Below are 9,072 nucleotides of genomic sequence, written 5' to 3'. Positions count from 1 at the left end.
TGCTCAGAACACAGATGAAGTACAGAACTACCAGGATCATCGAGGTGTACAGGAGGTGAACCACATGACAGAATACCGATGCAGCCAAGAGTGTGTGTGTGTGTGTGTGTGTGTGTGTGTGTGTGTGTGTGTGTGTGTGTGTGTGTGTGTGTGTGTGTGTGTGTGTGTGTGTGTGACTGTACTCTTAAATCTTTCACTGCTAGTCAATCTTTCTCATAATCATTTAAAATTTTTAAAAGACCTATTTTTTTTCCAAAGAATTCGAAAGAATATATTAGATACACACTGGTTCTTTTTTTTTAGAAACATATCCTATTATCAGATAGAAATTTTGAGATATGATTTTTTTTCACCTTTTTTATTAAGGTCCTTCCCTGTATAAATAGTTCAATAATTTTTACGATTAAAATTTCCCTCTGAGATTACTGATGATTAAATCATGAAAAATAGAAGAAGAATACTGATATAAATTATATATCAGTCGATAATGTGTGTTTTTTAGTGTCTTATTATTTTTTTTTTTTTCTTCTTTTAAAGTGGAATATGATTATTATTTACGCACCACTCCGATGAATTCAAAAGAATTATTTACAGATATACACACAATAGTTATTCTTTTAGTAAGGAATATAATTCTACTATCAGATAGAAATGTTGAAATTAAAAATTTGCTCATTTTGTTTTAATAGGATCCGGACCTGTACAAAAAAAAAAAAAAAAATAACAATTAAAAATTTTCCTCTAAGATTACAAACTATTAGCGAGAGAAAGAAAAAACATCATAGCAGTAAAAAGATTAACAATAGTCCCTGCATTAGTTACAATTCTGTACACCAGTGGACGAGACGAAGGGTTATCTGTCACCTGTACGTTTTCAAAATAATTCTCAGTGTCAAAGCATAAGCCGCCACCACCTCCTCAGGCTGCTAACAAGAACACGATACTGGAACACACAGAGGGACGGGAAGAATTTCTGGAATACTGTAGAGAGAGAGAGAGAGAGAGAGAGAGAGAGAGAGAGAGAGAGAGAGAGAGAGAGAGAGAGAGAGAGAGAGAGAGAGAGGTGAAGGATACAGATGTTGTAGTAAAAGTGCAAAAGAGGAAAGGAAAGGAGGACTCCGATGCAGAAATTGATGAAAGACACGAGCGATATACGTAGAGAAATGGAAAAAGAACAGGAAGATTCGATACAAGAAGAACAAGTGGAAGATCCCAAAAGAAATAAACGAAAGGAAGAAGAAGAAGAAGAAGAAGAAGAAGAAGAAGAAGAAGAAGAAGAAGAAGAAGAAGAAGAAGAAGAAGAAGAAGAAGAAGAAGAAGAAGAAGAAGAAGAAGAAGAAGAAGAAGAAGAAGAAGAAGAAGAAGAAGAAGAAGAAGAAGAAGAAGAAGAAGAAGAAGAAGAAGAAGAAGAAGAAGAAGAAGAAGAAGAAGAAGAAGAAGAAGAAGAAGAAGAAGAAGAAGAAGAAGAAGAAGAAGAAGAAGAAGAAGAAGAAGAAGAAGAAGAAGAAGAAGAAGAAGAAGAAGAAGAAGAAGAAGAAGAAGAAGAAGAAGAAGAAGAAGAAGAAGAAGAAGAAGAAGAAGAAGAAGAAGAAGAAGAAGAAGAAGAAGAAGAAGAAGAAGAAGAAGAAGAAGAAGAAGAAGAAGAAGAAGAAGAAGAAGAAGAAGAAGAAGAAGAAGTTGCCAATAATAATGATGAAGGAAACTAACAACAGTACCAAGAATAACGACAGAAAAAAACAATAACAAGAAAAAATGGAAGAACAAAGGCAAAACAAAACAAAAGAATACAAAAAACTCCCAAGGCATCAAAAAAAGTAGAGAAGGAGAAAAAAAAAATCCCACAATACTAAACCACTCAAAACTATCATACTTAACACGAAAAAAAAAAAAATGACGCGAAAAAAAAAAGAAAGAAATACCTAATAAAATCAAAACTCCTCCACCCACATCTTTACCACTCCTCCCGTTTTCCCTTTTCCTCCTCCTCTCCCTCCCCATCATCTTTCCCTCCATTCTTCTGTCCCTCTTACCTTTCCCCTCTCCATCCTTCCCCTTATCCACCCACATCCCCCTCCTTTCCTGTCTCTGGCCGTCACTTTTTCGCTGCCAGGTCTAGTGAACATCCTACATTAGTCCTCCCTTGACCCTGGACGGTGAAAAACGAGGCTCTAAATCCGTAATCGTGATCCAGGCGAGGCAGATATAAAGCAATGGATGGCCGCTCTTTTTGCCCTCCAGTCCTTCTATAATTTGGCTTCGTTCATTATCAGCTTAGGGAATTCATTGTGCGAGAGAGAGAGAGAGAGAGAGAGAGAGAGAGAGAGAGAGAGAGAGAGAGAGAGAGAGAGAGAGAGAGAGAGAGAGAGAGGGGGGGGGGGGTATCATAGGTAATTCAGACTCAGGTGAAGAGGGAAAAATGTTGTACTGGTCAGGGAGTATAAGAGGGAAATATACAGGAGTTGCTTATTTCTTTATTTTTCTTTCTCACTCTCTCTTCCGGATTCCTGACATGAACGCCATCTGTTGTTCTGCGTTTTATCATAGAAAATGGTCGACGTACTTTTAGAGAAGACTGCGTTGTAATATTTAATTGGTTACTAATAAATTGATAATAGTTGACATTTTTCATTTTTCAGGAAAAAAGAATAGTCTATAGTCTTCCTATTAGGTCCTGATGTCCTCATTGATATTCAAATTACAATCTGTATTTTGATGAGTGTATAAGTGAGTTACTGTGACAATTGTTTATCGTTGTATTAAGTTATACACTCCACATAACATCGACGACCCCCATTTCTTTTCTCTCACCTCTTCTTCTTCTTTATCCTTTTTCTCCTTTTCTACTCTTCAACATCATTTCTTCTATTCACGTATTTTCTCCTGTTTTTACTGCATTTCTTTATCCCGGATCCTCCTCCCTCTTCTCCTTTAACACCTAACCCTCCCCCTTCCCTCTCTTCTTCCTCTTCACTGTTACTTTTTACATCCCTCCCTCCACGTTTTCTATGCAAAATTCTCGCGCTATGAAATCTCAAGCGATATTCCTGCCTCCATAAATCACACTCAGTCACTCTACCTGTCCCAGCGTGCGTGGCGTTATCACTCTTTTTCAAAGGTATTCGCGTCACTTCTGTCCCTGCAGTGTGGCGTGGTGTGGCCAGACGTGGTGGTGACGAGAAGGGACGGGAGGTGACGATGTGTTAACCTCTTTACTGTCTATGATGGCATGACACTTGTGGCTTCCTTTGAGTGACTGTAGGTGACAATAATGAAGAGTAAAGGAAGAATCCCTGAAAATATTAACTTTCTCGACCTCTCCTTTTGTTGTCACTGGTGTCTCTAGAAATCTATGTTGTTATCTTGCATCAGTCCATCTTGGTCATGCTTAAAGATAACCCTTTCTTTTTTTTTCAAAGGGTTAGTGGATTAGTTAACAATAAGATGTTGATGTTTCTTGATTTTTTTTTTTTTCAGGGTTTTAAATCTTATGGTACTAACCCTTCGACCGCCCATGATGGTATGACACTTGTTACGTCCGCAGAGTGAGTGTATATTGTAATAATGATCAAAATTAAATGTACAGGCACTTAAAGGGTTGTCTACGGAAGATTATACTCATGCATCAGTCCATTTTGGTTAAGTTTTTCCAAGTGATGATGTAGAATCCCAATAAAACTATCCATAGAATCATGAAAATACTCCTAGAAAAATCTTAATAAACTCCATGAAAGGCTGTCAGAAGCTGTCACGGAAAGATATTGAAACGCTTGAGATTACGAACGAAGGATTGAAGAGATCGTCACGTGTTTGTAGTTCCGTATAGTTCTGAACAAGCTGCATTCACAAGCGAAGTGTCCTCATATTACGCTGAGAAAACCACTATCAAAAGACCCACAGTAATGATTAATCCGGTTCTCGTGAGTGTTTTTTTTTTTCTTTTTTTTTTTTTTTTACCAATGGTGATACAGAATTCTTGTTAAACTATCGCTAGAATCATAAAAAAAAAAAACACTCTTGAAAACCTGTGCAGAAGTTGTCGAGGTAAGGTATTGAAACTCTGAATACCGACAAAGGATTGAAAAGACTGCTGCGTGTACGTTCTTCTCTTTATGCAGTCCTGAAGAAGCTGTGTTTATAAGTGAAGTTTCCTCAAGTTAACCTTAAGAAAATAAAGAGCAACGCCGTGTCTTGAGAATCTTTACCCGCATCTTCATAGCCATCCACAACCACGATGGTCGCGATGAAATACTACAGTCATAATAGGAGCTGTCACGGGGTACGACTTGGTATATTTATAATGGCAAGGAGGAAGGACCAGGAAGCCATGACACAGCAGGAGTACCAACCTATGCACACATAAGTACGTGGTGCCAACCTATGCGAACATTAGTGGTGGTAGTAATTGTAAAGTAGTAGTGATAGTAGTAGTGGTTGGGAGGAGTGGTGGTTGTTGTAGTAGAAGTAGTAGTAGTAGTAGTAGTAGTAGTAGTAGTTGTAGTAGTAGTAGTAGTAGTAGTAGTAGTAGTAGTAGTAGTAGCAGTGGTGGTGGTGGTGGTGGTGGTGGTGGTGTAGAAGAAGAAGAAGAAGAAGAAGAAGAAGAAGAAGAAGAAGAAGAAGAAGAAGAAGAAGAAGAAGAAGAAGAAGAAGAAGAAGAAGAAGAAGAAGAAGAAGAAGAAGAAGAAGAAGAAGAAGAAGAAGAAGAAGAAGAAGAAGAAGAAGAAGAAGAAGAAGAAGAAGAAGAAGAAGAAGAAGAAGAAGAAGAAGAAGAAGAAGAAGAAGAAGAAGAAGAAGAAGAAGAAGAAGAAGAAGAAGAAGAAGAAGAAGAAGAAGAAGAAGAAGAAGAAGAAGAAGAAGAAGAAGAAGAAGAAGAAGAAGAAGAAGAAGAAGAAGAAGAAGAAGAAGAAGAAGAAGAAGAAGAAGAAGAAGAAGAAGAAGAAGAAGAAGAAGAAGAAGAAGAAGAAGAAGAAGAAGAAGAAGAAGAAGAAGAAGAAGAAGAAGAAGAAGAAGAAGAAGAAGAAGAAGAAGAAGAAGAAGAAGAAGAAGAAGAAGAAGAAGAAGAAGAAGAAGAAGAAGAAGAAGAAGAAGAAGAAGAAGAAGAAGAAGAAGAAGAAGAAGAAGAAGAAGAAGAAGAAGAAGAAGAAGAAGAAGAAGAAGAAGAAGAAGAAGAAGAAGAAGAAGAAGAAGAAGAAGAAGAAGAAGAAGAAGAAGAAGAAGAAGAAGAAGAAGAAGAAGAAGACGATAACAACAACAACAACAACAACAACAACAACAACAACAGCAGCAGCAACAAGTAGCAGCAGTAACACCAATAAGTAGCAAAGTATGCCAAAAAAAAACAAAGGAACAAAGGACTAGAGATACACCAAATAAGCCCCGCCCCCTCGCTCATTCAATACTTCCTTTCGTATCTCGTATCACATAACACTTCCATATTAAAAAATTCAAACTTTCACTCCTAAATATAGGCGGAGTTTTAAATAATTTGACGCACCTAAAAGGATCTCTATGTAGTGCCTCCTAGCGTCTCTTCGCCCACGGTCCCTTCTGTGCTACATATTGCATAGCGTCTCCAGTCTGCAGCTTATAGTTTATTCCATAACATGTATGCGGGTCTTAATAATTTCAAGCACCTCCCTTTCGTGGCAGCCAGAAGAGTTGTCAGTGGTCTGCAAGAAGTATTGATTTTATTCTTCTTCTCACCCTTCCGTTGGTGGACATTTTCCAAAAAATTATTGCAACTGTGTTTATACTAATCTTTATACTAACGTCTCTCAAATAGTTATGCATTAAAGAAGAGACAAAATTACCCTCCTAATATATGTTGTTGTCTTTTTATGTGTCTATGCAAACAAATATTAACAATACTCTAAATGCTAACGAAGGGAGACCACAGCAATAAATGGTTGGACGCACTCTGGTTTCCTCTCTTACTCGTTAACATTTGTTTTCACTTCATTATAAATACAAAAGTTTGAAGCATTTCGTGTTATTTCAAATTTCCAGACGTACGTTTGTGATTGAGTGTAAGGGGAGTTTTATTTACTAATTTTTATGCACTCTCACTCCATTTCTTACTCGTTAACCTTCGCTTTATTTAATCAGAAATGTAAATATCTTCATGTTTCTTCAGGTTTCTTCTTATATCTGAATATGTGCCATTTTGTACAGGGAAAGACGGCAGAGCGAAGTTCTAAACCCCTCAGCCATCACAAGGCACACCACAGACTCACTGACACATCAGGAGCGGCGGCAGCTGATTAGCATTGCAGATTTAAAAAGACAAGAGAATTTAACTGAGCTGTATGAGATGCCAGTGCCAAAATAAGAAGTGACTATGTGGTAATAAGTTTGTCCTGGCTAGAAGTGTGTGTGTGTGTGTGTGTGTGTGTGTGTGTGTGTGTGTGTGTGTGTGTGTGTGTGTGTGTGTGTGTGTGTGTGTGTGTGCTTCTTTTTACGTGTCATGAAGTCCGGCTACAAAAATAAGAGAAAAGAGACCTCACTCAATATACAACTCTTTAAAATATAAAATTACAGAAAAATGCTAAAAAGTTAATTATAGAAACAAAACAGCAAAAAAAGTGAGCTAATTTAGTGTCACAGGTGTCTTGATGCTCGCTCGTCCTTGGAAATAATTCAATTCATAGGAATATCTTATGAAAACAATCTCAAACCTAGACAAGATAAACAACATGGAATAACAAAGGTGCGTGAAGGTCGCCAAGACAACAGTTTGGCAGCAGAAATTAATTAAGCAAATACAACAGACCAGAATATTATCACCTGGTTCCTATTTAAAGAAGATTGAGATAACATGGCATCAATATTTTTTCCCCTTTCTATTTTTTTTTAGGACACCCACCCCTTCCCCCCGACCCGTCTATTCCTCCTTCCACATGGCACCATCACCACCACGGCAGCCATCACCATCAACCTTTGTGGCAGTGTTTGGCCCGAATGCCTCACACACGCAATACGAGCAGACCATCACCATAGCCATACACAAAGACTACAAATGGCCCCATCACTCCGCCGGCTAATGTCTTGTGCCCGCCGCCGTAAAGTCCAGGGTTCGATCCCCACAAACGTATAATCGAGAGAACAGCTTCACGTTCCTGCTTTACTTTCAGATTTCACTTCTCACGAGCGTCGGGTTTGGGTGAAGCGTTGTCATTATCCTTAGCTCACTGTCATGCATTATCTTTACGCTATATTGTGTCACTATCATATTCACTTTCATTCTCTACATCAGCATAGCCATCATTATTTATATGATCGGTACATTGAGCAATTTTACATTTTCAGTTGGCCACGGCAATTTCTACAGGCGTCACAGTACCTCACTATTTTTTTTTATCTTCACTATCATTCTTCATATTAGCATCAGTTTCATTATTTGTGCCATCCTTACACTGAGTCATCATAATCTTCACTTCACCATAATAATCACTATCTTCTTGACTTCACTATCGTTTCTTATATTAGTGTTACACTGATCCACTGTCAACTCCATTTCACTTTCACTTTTTTATATCGTCGTTAAAATGAGTCACTGTCATCCGCATTTCGCTGTTGTGATTTGTACAAAATGTAAAGTGAATCAGATTTATGATTAGTTGCTGTCATCCTTATATCACATCATCACCCATGGAAGCATTATAGTGAATAACTATCATCATCGTTTCTTAACTCTAATTACCAATTACTCTGAGACTTCTTTACTTGCTCTACACCCAAATCCAATTTTTGAACAGGAAAGAAATAGCCAAATATATTATTTTTCATCGCTAACTTTCTTGTAGATATTTATGGAGACTTCACGCATTGCCTCTCCTATCGCTAATTGCTTCGTGTCGCAGTGAAAGGGTTAACATCATCTTTACAGCCAGTCACTATCATCATCACTTCACTCCCCTTCAAAGCAGACTGCGTTTCTATTCACTATCATCACTCACTCATCATAACTTGTGCAACATTAGAGAGTAAAAAACATTACGTAACAAGCACGATCTTTTACATACCAGCGTTACAATATACTCACATAACAACTGCAATTTCACCACCACAGTTTTTTTTTTCATTTTATTATTACTTTTTTTTTTTTACATTGCTACATTACAATACATTACATTTTTTTTTTCCCGCTTCTTTGTACTGGAAGAGAAATAATGATAATGATATACCGCATTTACCGAAAGCTTATGATCATTATTTTCTTTTCCTGGTATCGCATGTAGAAAAGAACAAAGGGGAGAAAAAGAGAGAGAGAGAGATTAGAAAAAAAAAACTGAAAAATGCTTTACACAACATGTTTCAAGAATTTCAGAAACATACTTTTTTTTCGTATAATATTTTTTTTTTCATAATGACCAAAAAAGAAAGAGCAACTAAAAGGCTTCCCATATCTGTTTGAAGAGAGAGAGAGAGAGAGAGAGAGAGAGAGAGAGAGAGAGAGAGAGAGAGAGAGAGAGAGAGAGAGAGAGAGACTTTTGACATTTCACTGACTAGGTAGGCTTTCATCTATTCACAGTGGTCATGTTTTTACGACTCAAGTCACTCTCTCTCTCTCTCTCTCTCTCTCTCTCTCTCTCTCTCTCTCTCTCTCTCTCTCTCTCTCTCTCTCTCTCTCTCTAATACAAATATTATATAACTCAGTGAAATACGTACATTTTCTCCCTCCCATACACACACACACACACACACACACACACACACACACACACACACAAACACACACACATTCAATTCTCAAACCATATTCTCCCCCATTTAATACTTCACTGCACTAGATGATCCACTTTCTCTCTCTCTCTCTCTCTCTCTCTCTCTCTCTCTCTCTCTCTCTCTCTCTCTCTCTCTCTCTCTCTCTCATCAATATTCATCTGTGTTCATTTTCTCAGAACCACATTATGCATCCTATCATCTCTCTCTCTCTCTCTCTCTCTCTCTCTCTCTCTCTCTCTCTCTCTCTCTCTCTCTCTCTCTCTCTCTCTCTCTCTCTCTCTCTCTCTCTCTCTCATCCCTGCCTCTTACTAATCCTCTCATCTGCCTTCCTCTCTTCCCTTTCCCTCCTCA

Source organism: Scylla paramamosain, chromosome 12 (assembly GCF_035594125.1).
Source record: "Scylla paramamosain isolate STU-SP2022 chromosome 12, ASM3559412v1, whole genome shotgun sequence".
Lineage (NCBI taxonomy): Eukaryota > Metazoa > Arthropoda > Malacostraca > Decapoda > Portunidae > Scylla > Scylla paramamosain.
This window is presented reverse-complemented; position numbering follows the sequence as displayed.